Source organism: Erinaceus europaeus, chromosome 1 (assembly GCF_950295315.1).
Source record: "Erinaceus europaeus chromosome 1, mEriEur2.1, whole genome shotgun sequence".
NCBI lineage: Eukaryota > Metazoa > Chordata > Mammalia > Eulipotyphla > Erinaceidae > Erinaceus > Erinaceus europaeus.
Genome location: NC_080162.1, coordinates 35,160,522 through 35,177,092, shown reverse-complemented (window position 1 = coordinate 35,177,092; position 16,571 = coordinate 35,160,522). Strand labels below are relative to the sequence as shown.

The window sequence follows — 16,571 nt, the reverse complement described above, 5'->3', positions numbered from 1 at the left end:
TCCTATAGGAAAAATCATCCTGGAGCTGTAAAGCCCCAGCAGTATATATATATATATATATATATATATATATATATATATATATATGAATTTATATTGATGGAATAATTACTCTTCATCTCATGAGCAACATATTTGCAAATGAATGCATTAGTAAAGGGGACTGCCAGCTATTTAAAAACATCATGCAACTCAGAACAAGTCTAAGAAGGAGAGGTGAGTCAACGGGTGACCATTTGTCATATCTAGAATTGCCATTTTTTTAATTATTATGAAACTCTTACTACACTGCTTCCCAGGGGAGAAAATATATTTGCATAGCTCATAATTGCTCCACCAGAGCAGAAGTGGGCTTCAGATAAACCCCGAGTCTGGCAGAAGGATGCTTCACACAAGGTCACCAAGTCCTACTATATTGAAAGCTAACAGTTACTGTAGTTCCAACAGTTTGAAGAGAGGAAGAACAGACAGGGCAGACATAAAATAAAATATAGCTTGCAGTTCCTTAATTATGGCAGTATGAATAGCTGTCTATTCCATATTATTCTGGTCTGCCTTCTTGGTACGGTGTCTTAATAAGACCTGGCGTTCCAGGTGCTAGCATGATGCCTATCAGACTTCCTTGGACAGATGAACCCACTAATGTGTCCTGGAGCTATGCTTCCCCAGAGCCCCACCCTACTAGGGAAAGAGAAAGGCAGGCTGGGAGTATGGAGTGACCTGCCAACTCCCATGTCCAGCAGGGAAGCAATTACAGACACAGACCTTCTGCCTTCTGCATCCCACAATGACCTTGGGTCCATACTCCCAGAGGGATAAAGAATAGGAAAGCTATCAGGGGAGAGGATGGGATACAGAGATCTGGTGGTGGGAATTGTGTGGAGTTGTACCCCTCTTATCCTATGGTTTTATCAATGTTTCCTTTTAATAAATAAAAAAATAAAATAATTTTTAAAAAAATAAACAGACCCCCCCCAAAATAAACAAGACCTAGTAAGAGTTGGTAGTTCTCTATTTCCTCCTTGGTCCCCCTCCTTATTAAAAATCTATGGTAATTTCACTCTTCTTCTCTGCTTCATTGCACAACCCTTGAAATGTGTCTAGGAAGAAATGGCCTGGAGAGTAGCCAACTTCTTCATTCTCTTTCTTTTCAGTAATTAACTTTGTATTGAGTCCCCCCACTGAAATGAACAGTCTACATTGGTTCCAGATAAAAATTTCATCAAGAAACAAATGGGAGTTGAAATAAATAACAGCACATGACTTGATAAATACATTTCCTACAGTAACAGAATCTCCCACCTAAAAAGACATAATTATGAATCTGACCTTATAAAACCAATGCCCTAGTGGCCGCAGAAAAGTGAAGAAGCTGAACAGGGCCTGGGGTGGGTTATTTCCATATATATGTCTTGGAAAAGTTAATCAAAGTAAAATAGAGACTGGGAGGGCTGAAGTTATTCTGATAATCTTGAAAAAAATATTGTATTTCCTCTCTCCTTTGCAATCTGATCACATTTCTCTTTCTTTTCACCTTTCTTTTCTACTGCAACTATGCCTACATAGGCATTTTCTTAGTGAAACTTCACTCTACCTTTTGAGCTGTGAAAGGGATTGTCTGAACTCCAAGAGCAAATGCCAAGACCAGAAATGTAAGAGTGTGTTTGTAGGAAGCAACCCTGTGTCTCACAGGCTTCTGCACTTCTTTCCTGAGGGATACTAACATGACAGTTACACTATTTTGTTTGGACACGTGTGTGGGTGAGAATATGCCCCCTGGAGCCTTTCATTGATGTGGATTTGCTCATTTAACATCTTCAGAAGATAAGAAGGGTTCTCTCTATCTACACTAGGATCCTCCTGGTTAGTTAAAAAATAGAGCAGTCATGCTGATCTTCTTTCAGACTTTTCCTGGAGAAAGTTCCAGCACTGTGACAAATCCATCCTTGAACCTGCTATAATACATGAGTTCAAGATAAACTGATAATCCTCAAGAGTCAATGACCTGACAGACACTCTCTACTAGTACAGGTAGACAGGCGCTAAGTGCCTGGAGTGGAGTGTTCACTGAGGGTTATTGATGGGGTGTTGGACCGCCCCATCCCACCCCTATCAGTCCCAGCTCTGCACAGTGAACCTCAGGTCACTGCTGACTACTGTCACCAAAAAACAAACAAACAAACAAACAAAAAAAAACCAAAAGACTGAAATTGAGATAGTTATTGAGAGACAGTACCTGTAAAATCCTCTTTCCCTTCTCTCTGATTCAGGAATAAGACATCCTGGTGGTTGCTTCTGAAGTCTGTCTAAGTGACCCTCACTCAAACAGATGCCCTAAAACTATATAGCAGTGAAGATGGAATACCGCAGTACACATCAGCCCAAGAAGATGGTACTCATCCTTTCATTCGTTCCCCCCTGCCTGGTCTGCATCCAGGATCAACTGTTGGAGGTCTGCCAAGGAGTTTCCACATCCACACTCACTTTGGACTCGAGATTAGACAAGAGGTGCTGGAGTCTATATGCATCCCTGCTCCATGCAGTGCCTTGATTCTGGAGTTCTCTTATCCTTGCTTCACTAACCCATACACATATATACATACATTAGTAGTGTGCATAAATGCTCTCTCTTCAATCTTCCTTCATTTATTGTCTCCTCTTAGTCAGTTTTTAGAAAACACACCTTATCTTTGAAGCAGCTGTAGATTCATAATAAAACCAAGAGAAAAGTACAGAGGCTTTTCATGTACTTGAAAAACTCACACGTACAGTGGGCCATTTAGTAGGCCTACACTGAAAATATTACTATCACCCCAAGTTCACACTAGAACTGACTCCTGGTGCAGTATTTTGTGGGCTGAGCACACATGTGGTGATGTGTCCATCATAATAGAAGCAGACAGTGTTTTCACTGCTCTAACATTCCCCTTTGCTCTGCTTAATCACCCCTCCCAATACGCTGGCAGTAACTGATCCTGTTTATTGTCTCCACTTTCTCTTGCTATTTCCAGAATGTCATAGATTTGGAACCACACTGACTTCTTTCTTTCTTTTTTTTAATGTTTATTTTATTTATTTATTCCCTTTTATTGCCTTTGTTGTTTTTTTATTGTTGTAGTTATTATTGTTGTTGTCGTTGTTGGATAGGACAGAGAGAAATGGAGAGAGGAGGGGAAGACAGAGAGGAGGAGAGGAAGATAGACACCTGCAGACCTGCTTCACCTGCTGTGAAGTGACTCCCCTGCAGGTGGGGAGCTGGGGTTAGAACCGGGATCCTTATGCCGGTCCTTGTGCTTTGCGCCACCTGCGCTTAACCCGCTGCGCTACAGCCCGACTCCCAACTTCTTTCATTTAATAGTGGGTACTTCAGTTTCTGTAGTTGATGTTTAAACTGAAATGAATTTATATTAAAAGGAATAAATATGCTAGGTGGAAAACCAGTGTTGTTTGTATAACACAGTATAACAGAAACAGTGAATACAACAAAAATGAGTACATTTTAGCTATATGCCATTAATTATCAGAGGATCTGAGCCTGAGCTCTGTGCGTTTATCAAAAAAATAAATGAGTAACTGTGAGATCTTATGATACAGTGCCATGGAATTAAGCATTCTTTTTTATAATGATAACTTAAATTAATATAATAAAGGTATAATACACACTGCTGTTCCTGAAATTAACTAAGATGGTGCTGTGCAGCAGTGATAATAAGGTCACACTGCTTTCTCATTTAATTTTACACTGGAATACATGTTATTTGTATATGTTAAAAATTTGCTTTTTTATTGTATTTTTTGGCCATCTCCAGGGCTTCACTGCTCTGGGATGACTTTTCTAGGAAGAGGGAGAGAGAAGAGAGAAGAGAGAAGAGAGAAGAGAGAAGAGAGAAGAGAGAAGAGAGAAGAGAGAAGAGAGAGAGAATAAACAAGACTAAAGTAGTGAAATTTCCTTCAGTGTAGTAGGGCCTGGCCTCTAACCCTATCATGCACGTGGCAAAACAATGCACTATCCAGGTGAGAAACTTTTCTAGCCTGAAATACACATTATTATTCCCAGCTTAAAGATAAGGGAATTGAGGCTGAGACTGGCTAGAAATCCAAAACAAAACTCTGTGAATCTAAGATCTAAATCTAGCACCCTGGTCTCAGATCTGGCAACAGTGTGCTCTGTAATCATGTATATGGGGGAGGGACTATTTAGTCTGAGCCTTTAATATAGGAACTTATACTCTTGGCCTTTCCAGTGTTTTTATTAAAATAAGTTTCCCCCAATGCTGCCTGTATCCTGAGATATCAATATAATCTTTCTACAGGTTTGAAACAGTGAATCTTGTCCATCTTTGGACTGGCTCCCAAGAGGAAAAATGGTAAATATCCATATGGATTTGGAGTTTAGCCCCTGGGATAAGTTGAATCTTGTTGAAAAACATCATCGGGTTTGAAGGAACTGGGATATGAAACCAGAAAAGGAAACTGTATCCATGAAGTTGAAGTTTGCAGCTGAATGTCTGTAGCTATAGTGAGTTCACTTGGACTGATTAATACCCAAACCAGAATCAGTTCTCAGAGGGCTCCTAGCTACTATTAAGTCAGTGTTGCAGGATATAGAGAAAGGAACAGAACACTGGTCTAATGTCTAGATGTTTTTCTCCCCAAATAACCTAGAAAGTGACCTGTTGCCTCCTCAGAAAGATCTGCAACAGAACTGCTTTACCTGTGAGAATCTGGTGGGAATGATTATATGAGCAAATCTTATGCATGAAAGTCAAGCATGGATGAAAAGTCCTATCCCCTCTAGTCGCTGCTTTACAACCTATGCATAAGTTACAGGCTGAGAATATGTCTGACTAGTATGTGGGCAAAGTGAGAGCATCTCTCTGGATTTCTGGGTTGATTGTGTTCATTTCTGAGCTGGAATACTTATCTCCTTCCAGTTCTGCTCTCCTCCCTTCATTTCTTCCTCATTTCTGTATTGTATAGAGGAAATCTAGCCAACATTTTATTCTGGGACTTTATCTATTCATTTCCATCCATCATTGATTTTATTTTATTATGCACATCATTAAGTAAACCAATAAACACCCACCTAACCAACACCAAATTACAGTGTGCTATGTAACCAAGAAACTGTACTCTTGAAATGTTTTGAAGATCCAAGTAGACAAAGATGGGGTAGTAGCTTTGTGCACAGTCAGTTGCAAACTGAAGCAGGGGGCATCTTGTGAATCTACTGACAGAGCAAGCATATGGATTAAGAGTGGTGGTGTATGAATGAGATAATTTAAGTTGCCAGTGGATGCTATGTTTTTGAGAAATTTGGAAGAGACATCAAAGATAGCACTGAATCAAAGCTAGACATGAATTTGGGGACCAAGTGAATGTTAGCTGATATCCAGTGGGTAGGGTGAAAAGAAATGTTGGTACAGGAGAACTCTGAGTGAGGTGGTTAGATGTATGTTGTCATGGGTCCTGTTGGAAGTGTCTCCAGTGAAAGAAATCTATGAAAGTCTGGAGGTCCTATATCAGTCTTTCAAGTTACCTTAGCTCAGGGGAAAGCCCTATGCATATATCTAGAGCTACTGATGATGATCTGTTCATTAGAGGACCATGGTGATGGTAGCAAGGTGAGTGGGGAAGGACATTTCTTGGGACTATTCCTGGGAAGAATGGAGAAATTTATAGCTCTACACATATAATTTTTTTTTTAATTTTTTATTTAAGAAAGGATTAGTGAACAAAGGCATAAGGTAGGAGGGGTACAACTCCACACAATTCCCACCACCCAATCCCCATAACCCACCCTCTCCCATGATAGCCTTCCCATTCTCTAGCCCTCTGGGAGCATGGACCCAGGGTCATTGAGGGTTGCAGAAGGTAGAGGGTCTGGCTTCTGTAATTGCTTCCCCGCTGAACATGGGCGTTGACTGGTCGGTCCATACTCCCAGTCTGCCTCTCTCTTTCCCTAGTAAGGTGTGTCTCTGGGGAATCTGAGCTCCAGGACACATTGGTGGGGTCTTCAATCCAGGGACGCCTAGCCAGCATCCTGGTGGCATCTGGAACCTGGTGATTGAAAAGAGAGTTAACATACAAAGCCAAACAATTTGTTGAGCAATCATGGATCCCAAGTTTGGAATAGTGGAGAGGAAGTGTTAGGGAGGTACTCACTACAAACTCTAGTGTAATCCTGCTTTCAGGTATATATTTTGCAGTAGTTTATGGATACGTGTGAACATAAGCTCTCTCTCACAGAAACTGTTGTATGTCTAGGTTATGGGACTTTGTTAGAAAGTGAACTACCTGAGATGAAATTAGAGTGTACTATAAAAGGAAAGGTCTCACCCAAGTAATGAAGCTGAAGGGTTGTCATTCCACACGTGAAGTCTCTGGATACATTCTGAGGTGAAGCATGTTGAGATGGCAATCGTTGCTTTGGTTAGGTTGTGATCGGCGGATGCAATATTATTTGGTATGGATTGGGAGATGCATACGGGAAAGTGAGCCCTATCCAAGGGTGCCAGGACTGGGGGAAGTGGGGCTCTATAGTGAAGATGTGAGGTTCCTGCTGTCTTAGGGTTCAAAAAGACAATCAATAGTTAATATTATCATCACATTATTTGTTAATTGGGTTAACTTTGAAAAGTCCCTTTGTTATGGTTTGCTGTACAGTACCCAGTATCTTGTATATAGCTGTGCTATTGGAAGCTTCTAATCTACTTGGTCTAGGCTTTTGAGAGAGTCCGCATATCAAATACGTAGCCTATCTATTAAAAAGATTCAGTTTGTCTTTTGAGAACCTTTGAGACATACAATTGATTTCCCCCTCTCATATTAATTAACTACTGATTTATATGTCTACATTTTGCTAGGAGTGTACATAAACACCATTCCCATCACCAAAGGACCATGACCCATCCCTCCCACCCACTCCCACCCCCCACTGGCCCAGGAAGCTACATGTCTACCCCTCACCACTGGGTTTTTACTTTGGTGCCCTACTTACAATTTGATCAGGTCCTGCTTTTAGTTTCCCTTTCAGATCTTCTAAGTCAGCTTCTGTTGATGAGTGGGATCATCCCATACTCATCTTTAACTTTCTGACTTAGTTCACTTAACATAATTCCTTCTAGCTCTGTCCAAGATGGGTCAGAGAAGGTGGGTTCATTGTGCTTGATAGCTGCATAGTATTCTATTGTGTATATATACCACAGCTTTCTCAGCCATTCATCTGTTGTTGGGCACCTAGGTTTCTTCCAGGTTTTAGCTATTATGAATTGTGCTGCTATGAACATAGGAGTACATACCTCTTTTTGGTTGGGTGTTATGGAGTCCTTGGGGTATAACCCCAGGAGAGGAATTATTGGGTCATATGGAAGGTCCATGTCTAGCCTTCTGAGAGTTTTCCAGACTGCTCTCCACAGAGGCTGTACCAATTTACATTCCCACCAGCAATGTAAAAGGGTTCCTCTGTCCCCACATCCTCTCCAGCATTTGTTGCTGCTGTCCTTTTTGATGTATGCCATTCTTGCAGGAGTGAGGTGGTATCTTAGTGTTGTCTTAATTTGCATTTCTCTGACAATCAGTGACCTAGAGCAGTTTTTCATATGTTTGTTAGCCTTTTGGATCTCCTCTGTGGTGAATGTTTTGTTCATTTCCTCTGCCCATTTTTGGATGGGGTCATTTGCTTTTTTGCGGCTAAGTTTGCTGAGCTCTTTATATATTTTGGTGATTAGTTTCTTGTCTGATGTCTGGCATGTGAAGATCTTCTCCCATTCTGTGAGGGGTCTCTCTGTTTGTTTAATAGTTTCTTTGGATGTGCAGAAGCTTTTCAATTTGATGTAGTCCCATTGGTTTGTTTCTGCTTTGGTCTTCCTTGCAATTGGGTTTGATTCATCAAAGATGTCCTTGAGGTGTAGATGGGAAAGTGCTTTACCAATGTTTTCCTCTAAGTATTTGATTGTTTCTGGTCTGACATCTAGGTCTTTGATCCATTTGGAGTTGATTTTTGTTTCTGGTGAGATAAAGTGGTTCAATTTCATTCTTCTGCATGTTTCAACCCAGTTTTCCCAGCACCATTTATTGAAGAGAGCCTCCTTCTTCCATTTAATCCTTTGGGCCCCCTTATCAAAGATTAGATGTCCATAGGTGTTGGGATTTACTTCTGGGCTTTCAATTCTGTTCCACTGGTCTGTGTGCCTATTTTTGTTCCAGTACCATGCTGTTTTGATGATGATGGCTTTATAATATAGTTTAAGGTCTGGGAGTGTGATGCCTCCATTTCTGTTTCTTTTCCTTAGGATGTTTTTGGCAATTCTAGGTGTTTTCAGGTTCCAGATAAATGATTGTAGTGTTTGTTCTATTCTCTTAAAGAAGCTTGGTGGAACTTTGATGGGTATTGCATTAAATTTGTATATGGCTCTGGGGAGAATGTTCATTTTGATGATATTTATTCTTCCAATCCATGAGCATGGGATATCTTTCCATTTCTTGGTATCAGTTTCTATCTCCTTGAGTAGCGACTCATAGTTTTCAGCATACAAGTCTTTCACTTCTTTGGTCAACTTTATTCCTAGGTATTTGATTGATTTTGCTGAAACAGTAAATGGGAGTGATTTCTGGATGTCTTCTTCTTCAGATTTAGTGTTTGCATAAAGAAATGCCACTGATTTTTGTACATTGATTTTGTAGCCTGATACCTTGCTATATTGCCTAACAACTTCCAGTAATTTTCTACTGGATTCTTTAGGTCTTTCTATGTATACTATCATATCATCTGCAAATAGTGAGAGCTTGACTTCTTCCCTTCCAATCTGTATCCCTTTGATTTCTTTCTCTTGCCTGATTGCTATGGCAAGAACTTCCAATACTATGTTGAAGAGTAACGGTGACAGTGGGCAGCCCTGTCTAGTCCCTGATCTGAGGGGGAATGCTTTCAGCTTCTCTCCATTGAGTATGATGTTGGCTGTAGGTTTGCTATATGTAGACTCCACTATCTTGAGGAATTTCCCATCTATTCCCATTTTTTGTAGAGTTTTGAGCATGAATGGGTGTTGGATTTTGTCAAAGGCTTTCTCTGCATCTATTGAGATAATCATGTGGTTTTTGGCTTTGCTTTTATTGATGTGATGAATGACATTGATTGATTTACGGATGTTGAACCAGCCTTGCATTCCTGGGATGAATCCCACTTGGTCATGATGCACAATCTTTTTGATGTGTTGCTGTATCCGGTTAGCCAAGATCTTGTGAAATCTTATGAAATAGCTTAAGAAGTATGGGTATTAACTGTTTCCTGAAAGTTTTGTAGAATTCGTTTGTGAAGCCATCTGGTCCAGGACTTTTGTTGTTGGGGAGATTCTTAATAACGGTTTCAATTTCTTTGTCTGTGATTGGTGCATTTAGATTTTGTAGTTCTTCTTGGTTCAGTTTTGGAAGTGCATAGGTTTCTAGGAATTGTTCCATTTCTTCCAGATTCTCTAGCTTGGTGGCATATAGTTCTTTATAGAAGTTTCGCAGAATTCTCTGGATTTCTGTGGTGTCAGTTGTGATATCTCCTGTATCGTTTACAATTCTATTAATTTGAGTCTTCTCTCTCTTTTGTTTGGTGAGTCTGGCTAGGGGTTTGTCAATTTTGTTTAATCTTTCAAAGAACCAACATTTGGCTTCATTGATCTTTTGTATGGTTCTTTTATTTTCGATGTTGTTTATTTCTGCTCTAACTTTAGTGATTTCTGTCCTTCTGGTTGCTTTAGGGTTCCTTTGTTCCTCTTCCTCTAAGTCCTTGAGGTGTGTAGTAAGTTCGTTCATTTGGGCTTCTTCTTGGTGTTTAATATGTGATTGTATAGCTATAAGTTTCCCTCTCAGTACTGCTTTAGCTGTGTCCCAAATATTTTGATAGGTTGTGTCTTCATTTTCATTAGTTTCCAGGAACATTTGAATTTCCTGTTTGAGTGAGTGTCTGACCCAGTGGTTCTTAAGGAGCATGTTGTTTAGTTTCCAAATTCTATGTCTTTTAATAATTTTCCGTTTGTTGTTAAAAGTTAGTTTTACTCCACTGTGGTCTGAGAAGATACTTGGGATGATTTCAATGCTCTTGAATTTATTGATGCTGTCTTTGTGGCCTAACATGTGGTCTATCCTTGAGTATGTGTTGTGTGGATTTGAAAAGAAGGTGTATTCCAGTTTTTTGGGGTGGAGGAGTCTGAAAATGTCCAAGAGGTCTAGTCTGTCAATCTCTTCATTCAATTCTCTTGTATCTTTATTGGTTCTCTGCTTTGTTGATCTGTCTAAGTGTGAGAGTGGGATATTGAAGTCTCCCACTATTATTGTATTACTATTGATGTATTTTTGAAATTCTTTCAATAGGTGTTTAATGTATTTAGATGGTCCCTCGTTGGGTGCATAGATGTTAATAATTGTTAAGTCTTCTTGGCTGATTGATCCTCTAATCATTATGTAATGTCCTTGCCTATCTTTTATTACTTTATTTAATTTAAAATCTATCGTGTCTGAGATGAGAATGGCTGTTCCTGCCCTTTTTTGTGGACCGTTAGCCTGTATGATAGTTTTTCATCCTTTCACTTTAAGTCTGTGTTTATCTTGTTGTGACAGATGTGATTCTTGCAAGCAGCATATGGTTGGGTTATGTTTTCTGATCCATCCCCCCACCCTGTGCCTTTTGATGGGTGAGTTTAAGCCATTGACATTTATTGATATTATGGATTTAATGTATTGTAGTGCCATTGTTCTAAAAAACAATTTGTTTACTCTGATATATTACAAGTATTATAGTGATGTTCTTGTTTATAAGAGGTCTTTTAGTACCTCTTTCAGGGCCGGCTTGGTGATAGTTGCCTCCTTTAACTGTTGTTTGTCTAAGAAGGTTTTGATCCCTCCATCTAGCTTGAATGAAAGTCTAGCAGGATATATAATCCTTGGTTGAAACCCTTTTTCACTCAGGGCTCGATAGATATCTTGCCACTCCCTTCTGGCTTTTAGAGTTTGAGTTGAGAAATCTGCAGAAAGTCTTATGGGTTTTCCCCTGTATGTGACTTTTTGTTTCTCTCTTGCAGCCTTTAGGATCCTTTCTTTATCCTTACTTCTTCTCATTGTGACTATGATGTGTCTTGGTGTTTTCAGGTCTGGGTTGATTCTGTTTGGTACTCTCTGGGCCTCTTGCACCCTGATATCCTTTCTGTTATTCAGGTCTGGGAAATTTTCTTGTATTATTTCCTCTAGAATGTTTGCTTCCCCTTCCTCTCTTTCTTCCTCTGGCAGGCCAATTATACGAATGTTACTTCTTTTAAGATCATCCCATATGTCTCTGTTGTTGTTTTCAGTGTCTCTCAATCTCTTTTTAAGCTCTTTCACCTCTTTCTTAGTTTTCTCTAACTCATCCTCTGTCTGACTAATTCTGTTTTCTGCTTCTGTTAGTCTGCTTTCCCTTGCCTCAGCTTCTTTCTTCATTACAGCTATTTCAGCTTTCAGTTCTCTAATTGTCTTAAGAAAATCAGTTTTTCCTTGGGGGTCTCAACTGTTGTTTCCCTAATACTGCCATTTCTTTCCTCCAATGTTGTTATCATTTCTGTGATTAATAAGTTTATTATTGCTTGCATACTTTTCTTATCTATGGTTACTTCTGACTGATTTGTGGTTTCTTCTGGGCTCTTGTCTTCATTCATTGGGGTAGCAGTTTTATTTGTTTTTAATCTACCCATTTTTTTTTTAATTTATGTGTTTCTCTCTCTTTTTTTTTTTAATGCTCTGTTGTTCCTCAGTTGTTGTGTTTTGAGCACAAGTAACACTGTACTAAATACCTTTATGACAATTGCACTCACCAACCTCCGGAATAACAGTAGCAACTGAAGTAAGTATTGAAGGAGTTTAATCGTTACCAGTTAGCCAAACAATTTCTCCAGTCCGTGAAAAAATAGTAACCAAATCCCAGTGAAGAAAGAGAAAAGGAAGAGAGGATAGCAAGAATAGACAGTTATGCAAATCTACTATCCAGTGTATATTCTAGGGGTAACAAGAGTGTAAAGGGAACTAGAGCAGAGATAGACACATAGAGAGTCCACTCTGGGTCAGATTTCTTCCCCAAAGTAATTCACAAATTCAGAAAGGCAAAGAAGAAAGAAGTGTATGACAAGATTAAAAAAAAAAAAGAGAGAGAGATAAGAGAGAGAAAAGGGAGAAGATAAGAAGAAGAGTTGTAATTAAAGAGCAGTGCGAGGAACTTCCCAAATGTGTATCAGTGAATAAAAAAAAAAAAAAAAAAAAAAAAAAAAAAAAAACCCTGTTTGGTGGTATGGGGTATCCTGCTAGTAGCTGGTCCCAGGCACTGCTTACGGGGGGGGGGGGGGGGGGCGGGGGGGCGGCGGGAAGGATGTATGCTTGAAAATTAAAAGGAAGAAAAAAGAATTTTTTCCCCTACTCTAATTCTTAACCCAAATTAAGTTATAGACACATCCTTGGTATGACCGTTATGGCCCCTTATTGGCTGGCCTGCTAGAGGCAGAAAATCCTATTGTTTACACGAGATGTGTCCGGAGCTCAAAGGCTAGCCGCTTCTCAATCGCCATCTTCCGGGAAACCCCGCCCTCCAGACTTTTTTAAAGGATTTCTCAAAAATGAAAACTAGCTCCAAGTCCTTTGATCCAATGAGAGCTATACTCAAGAAGTCTTTGGATCCACCCTCAGGGTCGCGGTGGACCCTGGCGACTCCCAAGAGAAAGCCCCCGACCTAAAGTGCTCTCTCCAGGTCCTCTGCCCGCTGCGCTCTGCAACCGGCGGAGGAGCCGCCTTCCCGGGCGGGCGGAGGACAATGCCCGGCGCACTTGCCTTGCCTGGCGCCGCCTGGGAATTCTGGCGCCCCGCTAGTCCGTGTCACCTTCGTTCTAATTGTTAACCCAAATTAAACTGTAATCACTTCTTTGGTGCCCCCCCCCTTATTGACTGGCCTGCTAAAGGCAGAAAATCCTACCGTTGTCGACGATGCTATCAGAGCACTCGCTGTTAGCGATTTCTCAGGGCGCCATCTTCCCCAGGACCATCCTACACATATAATTTAACTGAGACAGCATCTTCATTTATGCTCCAAGTTTTCATTTGTTAAATATGTATGGGTGTCACAGATATGCTTAAAAAATCTTTTTCAAGTGAGTCGGATGTAGTGCAGTGGGTTAAGAGCATGTGGCACGAAGCACAAGGACTGGCATAAGGATCCCGGTTCGAGCCCCTGGCTCCCACCTCTAGGGGAGTCCTTCACAAGCGGTGAAGCAGGTCTGCAGGTGTCTATCTTTCTCTCCTCCTCTCTGTCTGCCCCTCCTCTCTCCATTTCTCTCTGCCCTATCCAACAACAATGACAAAAATAATAACTACAACAATAAAACAACAAGGGCAACAAAAGGGAAAATAAGTAAATAAATATAAAATAATTTAAAAAATAATAATTTATTTTAAAAAACGTTTTTGTTAATTAATCCTTTTTTTAAAAAAAAAAAACTTTGTCCAGAAAGAACAGTGTTAATATGTGCAGGGGGCAGTGCCCAATTTGTAGTTCCACGTCTCCATTCTTCTTCCAGAGGAAGTTCTGGCATCTTGGCCACCACTGAGTAACATGTTCCCAATGCTGGAGGACAAATAGGCAAATCTTTTCTGAATCTCCACAAGCAATAAGTGCTAATACTATGGAGGCACAATAAAATTGTTGCAGTTTGGCCTGTGTAAAGAAAAAACATGCTGAGGATGGATGGTGGCATACCTGATTGAGCACACATATTACCATACACAAGGACCTAGATTCAAGCCCTCAGTCCCCACTTGCAGGGGCAAAGCTTCATGAGCAGTGAAGTGGTACTGCAGGTGTCTCTCTGTCCCTTTCTTTTTCTACCTCCCCCTTCATCTCAATTTTTGGCTATCTCTATACAATAAATAAATAAAGATAATAGAAAAATAAAAAATATAAAAGAAAAACGATGCTAACTTTAATTTGCATTTCTTGATGAGCAGTGGATTTGAGGAATGCTATTGTTTATAGGCATTTGGATGTACTTGAGAGCATTTTCTCTGGTGGGGGATAATTTTTCATTCAGAAAGAAGAAAAAGAAGCACCAGAGGGAAAAAAAAAAAAAAAGCACTGAAACCTTCTCTGTTCATTTCACCTTCCATGTGGTTCCAGAGATCAAATTAGGCCACAAGCCTGGAAATACAAACACTCTACCTGCTGAGCTATTGCTCCAGCTCTTTCTCTTATGAATCATATGCAAATCTTTTGCTCACTCACAAATGACTGGGCTCTTTTTCTTGTGATTTTTATAGAAATTCTGTGTGTATGTGGTCTTTATTATCCTAGTGTATAATATCTGTGTTGCAAATATGTTTGACACATCTTTAATTTACTGTTGACTTTTTTAAATAAACCTTTACCGTATAAACTTCCTCATTTTTTCCTTTCCTTTTTTTTTTTTAAGCAGGATCTTGATTTATTATAATGATTAAGGGGCATCTATGAGGCTTTCAGGAGTCCAGGGTCTGCCACTTGTCCAGGGGACCATGGTTGGGGATGTATTTGACTCCACAGTCTTCTGGGATGAGGTACTTTTTAGCCTCAATGTGTTTTAATTCATCTGTGCTACACTTGGTGAAGTCCCACTTTTTGGAGATGTGCATATAGCATCCAGAGAACTTAAACTTGGCCCTGTGAAGGGCCTCGATCACATACTCCTTGTTCTGAAGCTTGGTGTGGATGGATACGATGACTCTGGCCAGGATGACCTGAGGCTTCCCAAAGGCACCTAGCATCCCTGTTTGGAGCCTAAGATTAGAGATGGCAGGGGGTAAGGCATAAAGTGAATACAGAGAAAGAAGGGCTGTCTCCAGCATCCCTTAGGGCAGCCTGTACAAGCAGCAGGCTGAATACATTACCCAGGAGGCTGCTGTTTGCAGGCATTGCATTTCCTCAGTTTTTATGTAGCTAAGTGCGACTATTTTTAAATTTTTAAAAATTATTTATAAAATAAAAAGTATCGACAAGTTCATGGGACAAAAGGGGTATAGTTCCACACAGTTCCCACTACCAGAGTTTCATGATCACCTCCCTTGAAAGCTTCCCTGTTCTTTATCTCTCTAGGAACATGTACCCAGGATCATTATGGGTGCAGAAGGTGTAAGGTCTGGCGGCTGTAATTACTTATCCACTGAACCTGGGTGTTGGCAGGTCAATCCATACTCCTAGCCTGTTTCTATCATTCCCCAGTGAGGCAGGGCTCTGGAGAGGTGAGATTCCAGGGTATATTAGTGAGTTTGTCTGCTCAGGGAAGTTCAGGTTGGCATGAATGTGTGTCTCTAATCCTTGGAGAAGTTTGCAGTTTCAAATCTGCATTAGGGATAAATTATTGGTTTTGGTCTCTGGCCAACATGCAACAACATGATGGACCCAGGTTGGGCTGGCATTCAATTCTGCAGAATCAAATAAACTGTCTTCCTTCCTGCCTTTCTCAGTTCTTCCGAGTCCATTCTTGGGGTGAATGGGTACATTTCTTTCCAACACTTATGACTGAGAATCACAGAGCAAAGTGAATGAGGGGAAGAGGAGGAACACAACTTGAGCCATTGATAGGTTTGGGAACTAGCTGCACCTTGGAGTCAGGTGTGTACATTAAAGTGTTTTCATATCTCTTCTATGGTCTTTGCTTCAGATCTATCTATCCCACTTGGATCAGAAGATTTGAATGTTTCTCATCCTCCCCCGAGTGCCTGCCCTGAGCACTCACACATCTTTGCATGACATATTGTATTGGTCTTTGAGACTTTCTGACTTGAGTCTTCCTGTCAGCTATACTTCCACTTTTGCCTTCTGTCTCTCTCATTTTTGGCTTTTTCATCTTTCCATGACATACACTGGGTTTTGACTCTCACTCACTTTCTGAAATGAAGAGTAAGCCTATCATCATGGTGATCTTTTGTGAATGCCCAAGACTGAAACTTTCTAGAGGCCTGGACTAGTGTGGCCCCAGTGTCCAAATAGATTTGCGAAAGAGGAGACCTGATATTCCCCAGAGCTGCCTGGCTACACTGCTGCTGCTGCTGCTGAGTCTGTTTTTTCACAAAGACAGATAGACAGACAGACATTCAGATAGATAGATAGATAGATAGATAGATAGATAGATAGATAGACAGACAGACAGATGGACTGCTAGAGTGACTGGCAACTCAGAAACAGTGAGAAACTAGTTCCAAAGCTTTTTGGCTGCTAGTACTTAACACTCAGAGCTATTTTCAAATGCTAGTCACAGACATTTTGAACTACATAAGAATAAACAGAATTCTGAATTATCTTCTCAGCAGTACATGAAATCACTGTCTGTCACCCCAAAGTGGAAGAAGAAGAAGAAAAGACTGATTTTTTAAGGTAAAAACCCTAGAAGGAGTAAAAAAAAAAAAAAACCCATAGGAGTTTCTGGAATTTTCTCAAACCCCAGTTCCACATCTCCCTCTCTCTCTCTCTCTCTCTCTCTCTCTCTCTCTCTCTCCATATATATATATCCCTCTCTATGTTTCCCCCGCCTCCACTC

The 16,571-nt window shown here is 40.4% G+C and overlaps 1 pseudogene; it reads right to left on the bottom strand.

The window, feature by feature from the left end:
- Positions 1-14,865: 14,865 nt before the first annotated feature.
- LOC132542863 (small nucleolar RNA SNORA70) lies at positions 14,866-14,971 on the bottom strand (annotated as a pseudogene).
- Positions 14,972-16,571: the final 1,600 nt, after the last annotated feature.